Source organism: Pseudophryne corroboree, chromosome 10 (assembly GCF_028390025.1).
Source record: "Pseudophryne corroboree isolate aPseCor3 chromosome 10, aPseCor3.hap2, whole genome shotgun sequence".
NCBI lineage: Eukaryota > Metazoa > Chordata > Amphibia > Anura > Myobatrachidae > Pseudophryne > Pseudophryne corroboree.
Window position 1 is genome coordinate 78790345 of NC_086453.1, and position 8070 is coordinate 78798414.

An 8070-nucleotide genomic window follows, 5' to 3' on the forward strand; every position below is an offset into this window, starting at 1 on the left:
GAGTATGTATGTGCTTGTGACTCTGAGAAGGGGGCCCGGGGCTGGCTCAGCTGTCATGTCATGATGCTGCAATATACACAGAAAGGGTCAAAGGGATTAAGGGAATGAGAACAGAACAAAAATGAAGAAGTAGGAATAGGATAAATATGGTGGAGGGAAACATAATGGAAAATAGATAAGACAGGGTGCAGAAAAATGGCATAGCCATTCAGTAAAAGCAAGAAAAAGGTGAGAATGAGAATGTCTGCCTAGGATATTTATTGTAAAAGTGTGTGGGGGGTGGGGGGATGCCTATTTTGTCAGACCCAGGCCCCACATTTTCTGGTGGCTGCCCTGCTCAGGGCTAATCTAGAACCCATTGCTGGGTCAAATACTGTAGCTGTGATAGAAATTTGGATTCAAAAGTAAAATAATGATGTAATAATGTAAATATAATATCTCATATAAACTTCTCTGCGCTCCAGTGATTATTCCATCTTTATCCAATATACTGTGTACCCCCAAAATCCTTGCCTCATGGGCATATTAGTGTAATGTGACTTAATGTTGCACATGACAAAATGATAGGTCTCTTTACTTATTTTATCTAATAAAGTGCATAGTGTTTTTAAGATATGAATATAATGTGACAACGTACTTCTGTAGAAAGAAATCAATATGCAGTATAAAGATTCTTTGTTAAAGATCCCACTCATGAAATCATAGATCCCCCCCCCCCGTTGAAGGTGATAATACAAAGGGGATACCAGTTGCTGTGAAATTGTGCCCCCAAGTCAGAGCTTCAACCAGCAGATCTTACTGTTTCCCAGTATCCAGTAAGATTACATAATTATTCTTCATATATATGAAATTTGCCACTATCCATATTCTGCCTTGAGGTAGTCATCCACAGGATGACCACCCCTCCCCCTTTATTTCCTGGCTTAACTTTAACAGATTTGTCCAAAGTAAGCTCTTTATGCTCATGAAGCATTAAATTACTCCAGATCCGTATGTCTTCCATTCCACTACATAAAAACTCAGGCACACAGCTGTGCGGACCGGGATTCCCTTACCCAGTGATGGATTTCCTAGGGGCACCACTTGTGGGGGTGGTATAAGAAGCCACTGGACTGATGGGGCCATCATGAGTCTGGATAATTAAATATTTTCTCTAACGTCCTAAGTGGATGCTGGGGACTCCGTCAGGACCATGGGGATTAGCGGCTCCGCAGGAGACAGGGCACAAAAATAAAGCTTTAGGATCAGGTGGTGTGCACTGGCTCCTCCCCCTATGACCCTCCTCCAAGCCTCAGTTAGGTTTTTGTGCCCGTCCGAGCAGGGTGCAATCTAGGTGGCTCTCCTAAAGAGCTGCTTAGAAAAAGTTTTTTAGGTTTTTTATTTTCAGTGAGTCCTGCTGGCAACAGGCTCACTGCATCGAGGGACTTAGGGGAGAGAATTTCAACTCACCTGCGTGCAGGATGGATTGGCTTCTTAGGCTACTGGACACCATTAGCTCCAGAGGGAGTCGGAACACAGGTCTCACCCCGGGGTTCGTCCCGGAGCCGCGCCGCCGACCCCCCTTGCAGATGCCGAAGTTGAAGAGGTCCAGAGGTCCAGAAACAGGCGGCAGAAGACTTTCAGTCTTCATAAGGTAGCGCACAGCACTGCAGCTGTGCGCCATTGTTGTCAGCACACTTCATACCAGCGGTCACTGAGGGTGCAGGGCGCTGGGGGGGGCGCTCTGGGCAGCAATGTATTATACCTTTTTTATGGCTAAAATACATCACATATAGCCCTTGAGGCTATATGGATGTATTTAACCCCTGCCAGATCTCACAAACTCCGGGAGAAGAGCCCGCCGTTTTAGGGGGCGGGGCCTATTCTCCTCAGCACACGGCGCCATTTTCCTGCTCAGCTCTGCTGTGAGGAAGGCTCCCAGGCTCTCCCCTGCACTGCACTACAGAAACAGGGTTAAAACAGAGAGGGGGGGCACTTATTTGGCGATATGATTACATATGTGAAAATGCTATAAGGGAAAACACTTGTATAAGGGGTTGTCCCTGTATAATTATAGCGTTTTTGGTGTGTGCTGGCAAACTCTCCCTCTGTCTCCCCAAAGGGCTAGTGGGGTCCTGTCCTCTATCAGAGCATTCCCTGTGTGTGTGCTGTGTGTCGGTACGTGTGTGTCGACATGTAGGAGGACGATGTTGGTGAGGAGGCGGAGCAAATTGCCTGTATGGGTGATGTCACTCTCTAGGGAGTCGACACCGGAATGGATGGCTTATTTAGGAATTACGTGATAATGTCAACACGATGCAAGGTCGGTTGACGACATGAGACGGCCGGCAAACAAATTAGTACCTGTCCAGGCGTCTCAGACACCGTCAGGGGCTTGTAAAAACGCCCATTTACCTCAGTTGGTCGACACAGACACGGACACTGACTTCAGTGTCGACGGTGAAGAAACAAACGTATTTTCCTTTAGGGCCACACGTTACATGTTAAGGGCAATGAAGGAGGTGTTACATATTTCTGATACTACAAGTACCACAAATAAGGGTATTATGTAGGGTGGGAATAATCTACTTGTAGTTTTTCCTGAATCAGATAAATTAAAGTGTGTGATGATACGTGGGTTTCCTCCGATAGAAAATTATTGGAGGTATACCTTTTCCCGCCAGAAGTGAGGGCGAGTTGGGAAACACACCTTAGGGTGGATAAGGCGCTCACACGCTTATAAAAACAAGTGGCGTTACCGTCTCCAGATACGGCCGCCCTCAAGGAGCCAGCTGATAGGAAGCTGAAAAATATCCTAAGAAGTATATACACACATACTGGTGTTATACTACGACCAGCAATCGGCTCAGCCTGGATGTGCAGCGCTGGGGGGGCTTGGTCGGATTTCCTGACTGAAAATATTGATACCCTTGACAGGAACAATATTTTATTGACTATAGAGCATTTTAAGGATGCATTTCTATATATGCGAGATGCGCAGAGGGATATTTGCATTCTGGCATCAAGAGTAGATGTGATGTCCATATCTGCCAGACGATGTTTATAGACACGACAGTGGTCAGGTGATGCAGATTCCAGACGGCACATGGAAGTATTGCCGTATAAAGGGGCGGTCCATCGGACCTGGTGGCCATGGCAACAGCTGGAAAATCCACTTTTGTTACCCCAAGTCACATCTCAGCAGAAAAGGACACAGTCTTTTCAGTCTCAGTCCTTTCGTACCCATAAAGGCAGGCGGGCAAAAGGCCAGTCATATCTGCCCAGGGTTAGAGGAAAGGGAAGAAGACTGCAGCAGGCAGCCCATTCCCAGGAACAGAAGTCCTCCACAGCTTCTGCCAAGTCCGCAGCATGACGCTGGGGCCATACAAGCGGACTCAGGTGCGGTGGGGGGTCATCTCAAGAGTTTCAGCACGCAGTGGGCTCACTCGCAAGTGGACTCCTGGATCCTACACGTAGTATCCCAGGTGTACATTGGAAATTCGAGACATCTTCCCCTCACAAGTTCCTGAAGTCTGCTTTACCAACGTCTCCCTCCGACAGGGAGGCAGTATTGGAAAAAAATTCACAGGCTGTATTCCCAGCACGTGATAATCAAAGTACCCCTCCTACAACAAGGGAAGGGGTATTATTCCACACTATATTGTGGTACTGAAGCCAAACGGCTCGGTGAGATCTAAAAGATTTGAACAATTACATACAAGGGTTCAAATCAAGATGGAGTCACTCAGAGCAGTGATAGCGAACCAGGACGATATGGTGTCACTGGATATCAGGGACGCTTACCTACAAGTCCAAATTTTGCCCTTCTCACCAAGGGTATCTCAGGTTCGTGGTACAGAACTGTCACTATCAGTTCAGACGCTGCCGTTTGGATTGTCCACGGCACCCCGGGTCTTTACCAAGGTAATGGCCGAAATGATGATTCTTCCTAAAAGAAATATGGACGCTTTCCTGATAAGGGCAAGGTCCAGAGAACAGTTGGCGGTCGAAGTAGCACTATCTCAAGTAGTTCTACGACAGCACGAGTGGATTCTAAATATTCCAAAATCGCAGCTTTTTCCGACGACACGTCTAATGTTCCTAGGGATGATTCTGGACACAGTCCAGAAAAGGATGTTTTCTCCCGGAGAAGAAAGCCAGGGAGTTATCCGAGCTAGTCAGGAACCTCCTAAAACCAGGAAAAGTATCAGTGCATCATTGCACAAAGGGTCCTGTGAAAAATGGTGGTTTCTTACAAAGCGATCCCATTCGGTAGATTTCACGCAAGAACCTTTCAGTGGGATCTGCTGGGAAAATGGTCCGGATCGCATCTTCAGATGCATCAGCGGATAACCCTGTCTCCAAGGACAAGGGTGTTTCTTCTGCGGTGGCTGCAGAGTGCTCATCTATGAAAGGGCCGCAGATTCGGCATTCAGGACTGGGTCCTGGTGACCACGGATGCCAGCCTGAGTGGCTGGGGAGCAGTCACACAAGGAAAAAAATTCCAGGGAGTGTGATCAAGTCTGGAGACTTCTCTCCACATAAATATACTGGAGCTAAGGGCAATTTACAAGGCTCTAAGCTTAGCAAGACCTCTGCTTCAAGGTCAGCCGGTATTGATCCAGTGGGACAACATCACGGCAGTCGCCCACGAAAACAGACAGGGCGGCACAAGAAGCAGAAGGGAAATGGCAGAAACTGCAAGGATTCTTCGCTGGGCGAAAAATCATGTGATAACACTCTCAGCAGTGTTAATTCCGGGAGTGGAAAACTGGGAAGCAGACTTCCTCAGCATAACCTCCACCCGGGAGAGTGGGGACTTCAGCGGGAAGTCTTCCACATGATTGTAAACCGTTGGGAAAAACAAAAGGTGGACATGATGGCGTCCCGCCTGAACAAAAAACTAGACAGATATTGCGCCAGGTCAAGGGACCCTCAGGCAATAGCGGTGGACGCTCTGGTAACACTGTGGGTGTACCAGTCATGGTATGTGTTCCCTCCTATGCATCTCATACCAGAAGTACTGAGAATCATAAGAAGGAGATGAGTAAGAACGATACTCGTGGTTCCGGATGGGTCAAGAAGGACTTGGTACCCGGAATTTCAAGAGATTCTCACGGAAGAACCGTGGCCTCTACCTTTAAGAAAGGACCTGCTCCAGCAGGGGCCTTGTCTGTTCCAAGACTTACCGCGGCTGCGTTTGACGGCATGGCAGTTGAACGCCGGATCCTGAAAGGGCATTCCAGATGAAGTCATCCCTACCCTGGTCGAAGCCAGGAAGGATGTAACCGCAAAACATTTTCACCGCAATTGGCGAAAATATGTTGCGTGGTGTGAGGCCAAGAAGGTCCCTACAGAGGAATTCCAACTGGGTCATTTCCTACATTTCCTGAAAACAGGACTGTCTATGGGCCTAAAATTAGGGTCCATTAAGGTTCAAATTTCGACCCTGTCGAATTTCTTCCAGAAAGAACTGGCTTCAGTGCCTGAAGTTCAGACGTTTGTAGAAGGGGTACTGCATATACAGCCTCCTTTTGTGCCCCCAGTGGCACCTTGGGATCTCAATGTTGTTTTGAGTTTCCTAAAGTCACATTGGTTTGATCCATTCACCACTGTGGACTTAAAATATTTCACATGGAAGGTGAAGATTCTATTAGCCCTGGCTTCAGCCAGGCGTGTGTCAGAATGGGCGGCTTTATCATATAAAAGCCCTTACTTAATTTTTCATTCTGACAGGGCAGAATTGAGGACTCGTCCTCAATTTCTCCTTAAGGTGTTTTCTGTTTTTCACATGAACCAACCTAACGTGGTACCTGCGGCTACTAGGGACTTGGAGGACTCCAAGTTACTTGACGTTGTCAGGGCCCTGAAAATATATGTTTCCAGGACGACTGGAGTCAGAAAATCTGACTCGCTGTTTAGCCTGTATGCACCCAACAAGATGGGTGCTCCTGCTTCTAAACAGACGATTGCTCGCTGGATTTGTAGTACAATTCAGCTTGCACATTCTGTGGCAGGCTTGCCACAGACAAAATCAGAAAAAGCCCATTCCACAAGGAAGTGGGCTCATCTTGGGCGACTGCCTGAGGGGTCTCGGCTTTACAACTTTGCTGAGCATTTACTTGGTCAGGGGCAAACACGTTTGCTAAATTCTACAAATTTGATACCCTGGCTGAGGAGGACATGGAGTCTCTCATTCGGTGCTGCAGGGTCATCCGCACTCTCCCGCCCGTTTGGGAGCTTTGGTATAATCCCCATGGTCCTGACGGAGTCCCCAGCATCCACTTAGGACGTTAGAGAAAATAAGAATTTACTTACCGATAATTCTATTTCTCGTAGTCCGTAGTGGATGCTGGGCGCCCATCCCAAGTGCGGATTGTCTGCAATACTTGTACATAGTTATTGTTACAAAAAAATCGGGTTGTTATTGTTGTGAGCCGTCTGTTCAGAGGCTCCTACGTTTTGTCATACTGTTAACTGGGTTCAGATCACAAGTTGTACGGTGTGATTGGTGTGGCTGGTATGAGTCTTACCCGGGATTCAAGATCCTTCCTTATTGTGTACGCTCGTCCGGGCACAGTATCCTAACTGAGGCTTAGAGGAGGGTCATAGGGGGAGGAGCCAGTGCACACCACCTGATCCTAAAGCTTTATTTTTGTGCCCTGTCTCCTGCGGAGCCGCTAATCCCCATGGTCCTGACGGAGTCCCCAGCATCCACTACGGACTACGAGAAATAGAATTATCGGTAAGTAAATTCTTATTTTCTATTGTCATTAAGCAGACTGACAATTTCAGCTGTAGAGTTGTCAGTTGAGGGAAAAGCGCGTAAGCAGAAAGAAGTGTGGGCATATACTATATGCAGGAGCCACCCCGTTTAAGGTGTCACCTAGGGACTACCTGAATGTGAGACAGGTAGACCTATGACTAGCCCACACCTTCCATACCAGGGGCACCCGCCACTTGCACTGTTTATCCATTTCCTCCAAGCAGCATGCATTTCACCATCTAGGCAGAAAAAAAAAGTTGGAAGTAGAGGGTGGCCAATCATGTGCCTAGGGGTGACCTGATCCTTAAATCTGCCCCCACAGTGGCAATGCCTTTATATTGTGGAAAAAACTAGTGCAGGAAAATTGATTAAGCTCAACTTTATGGTCACTACAGCTCCTTACAAAGAACTACAGGCATCAACTACATTCTTTGCTCCATTTTGGCACGGCCACCATAACCTTTCATTCATGTGATTGTATGTAATTGGTGTGTTGCATGATCACCTCAAGATAGAGTTCAGCGTTGCATAATGTGTCAGCATTTTATATATAGAACATGATAATAACAAACTTATATGCCCCTTCACACTCGGCGATGTGCCGCCGAGCTGCCCGACCGCCGATACGGGCAACCCGGCGGCGGGGGGGCAGTGACCGGGGGAGTGAAGTTTCTTCACTCCACCCGTCACCCGGCTCCGTAGACTTGCAGGCAAATATGGACCATCTCGTCCATATTGGCCTGCATGCACAGCCGACATGGCACCAGCGATAAACGAGCGCGGGGCCGCGCATCGTTCATCGCTGGTGCCTCCACACTGCACGATATGAACGTTATCTCGTTCATTAATGAACGAGATCGTTCATATCGTGCAGTGATATCGGCATGTGTGAAGGGCCCATTACTCTGCTGCAAAATACATTTTGTTTTCTATACAGTTATGCAACCTAGGTGTGCACACAGTTACTTCAGCTAGAAAGACCTTCACTCCTCCTGTTGCATGGTGTAAAACGTGGCTTTTCCACAAACCTAGTCATCTGGCCCTGCAGTAAAAAATAGGTACACTAACTACACTTGAAGTTGTGAGAAATTAAGCACAGGCATGAAATGTCACCAAGTGGAATTTTGCACCTTGTCAGTTTTTCACATTGTAAAATGATTCTCTATGAATGACAATTATTCTCAAATCTATTTTGTAAACTCTTCAAAATACTTCAGTTAATTAAATCGACTTTCCTAATTTATCAACAGTAAGACTTTCATCATAGAAAGTAATAGTCATTAGTTGGTTTCAGTACTGTACATGGAACGAGTCAAGAAAAAAGG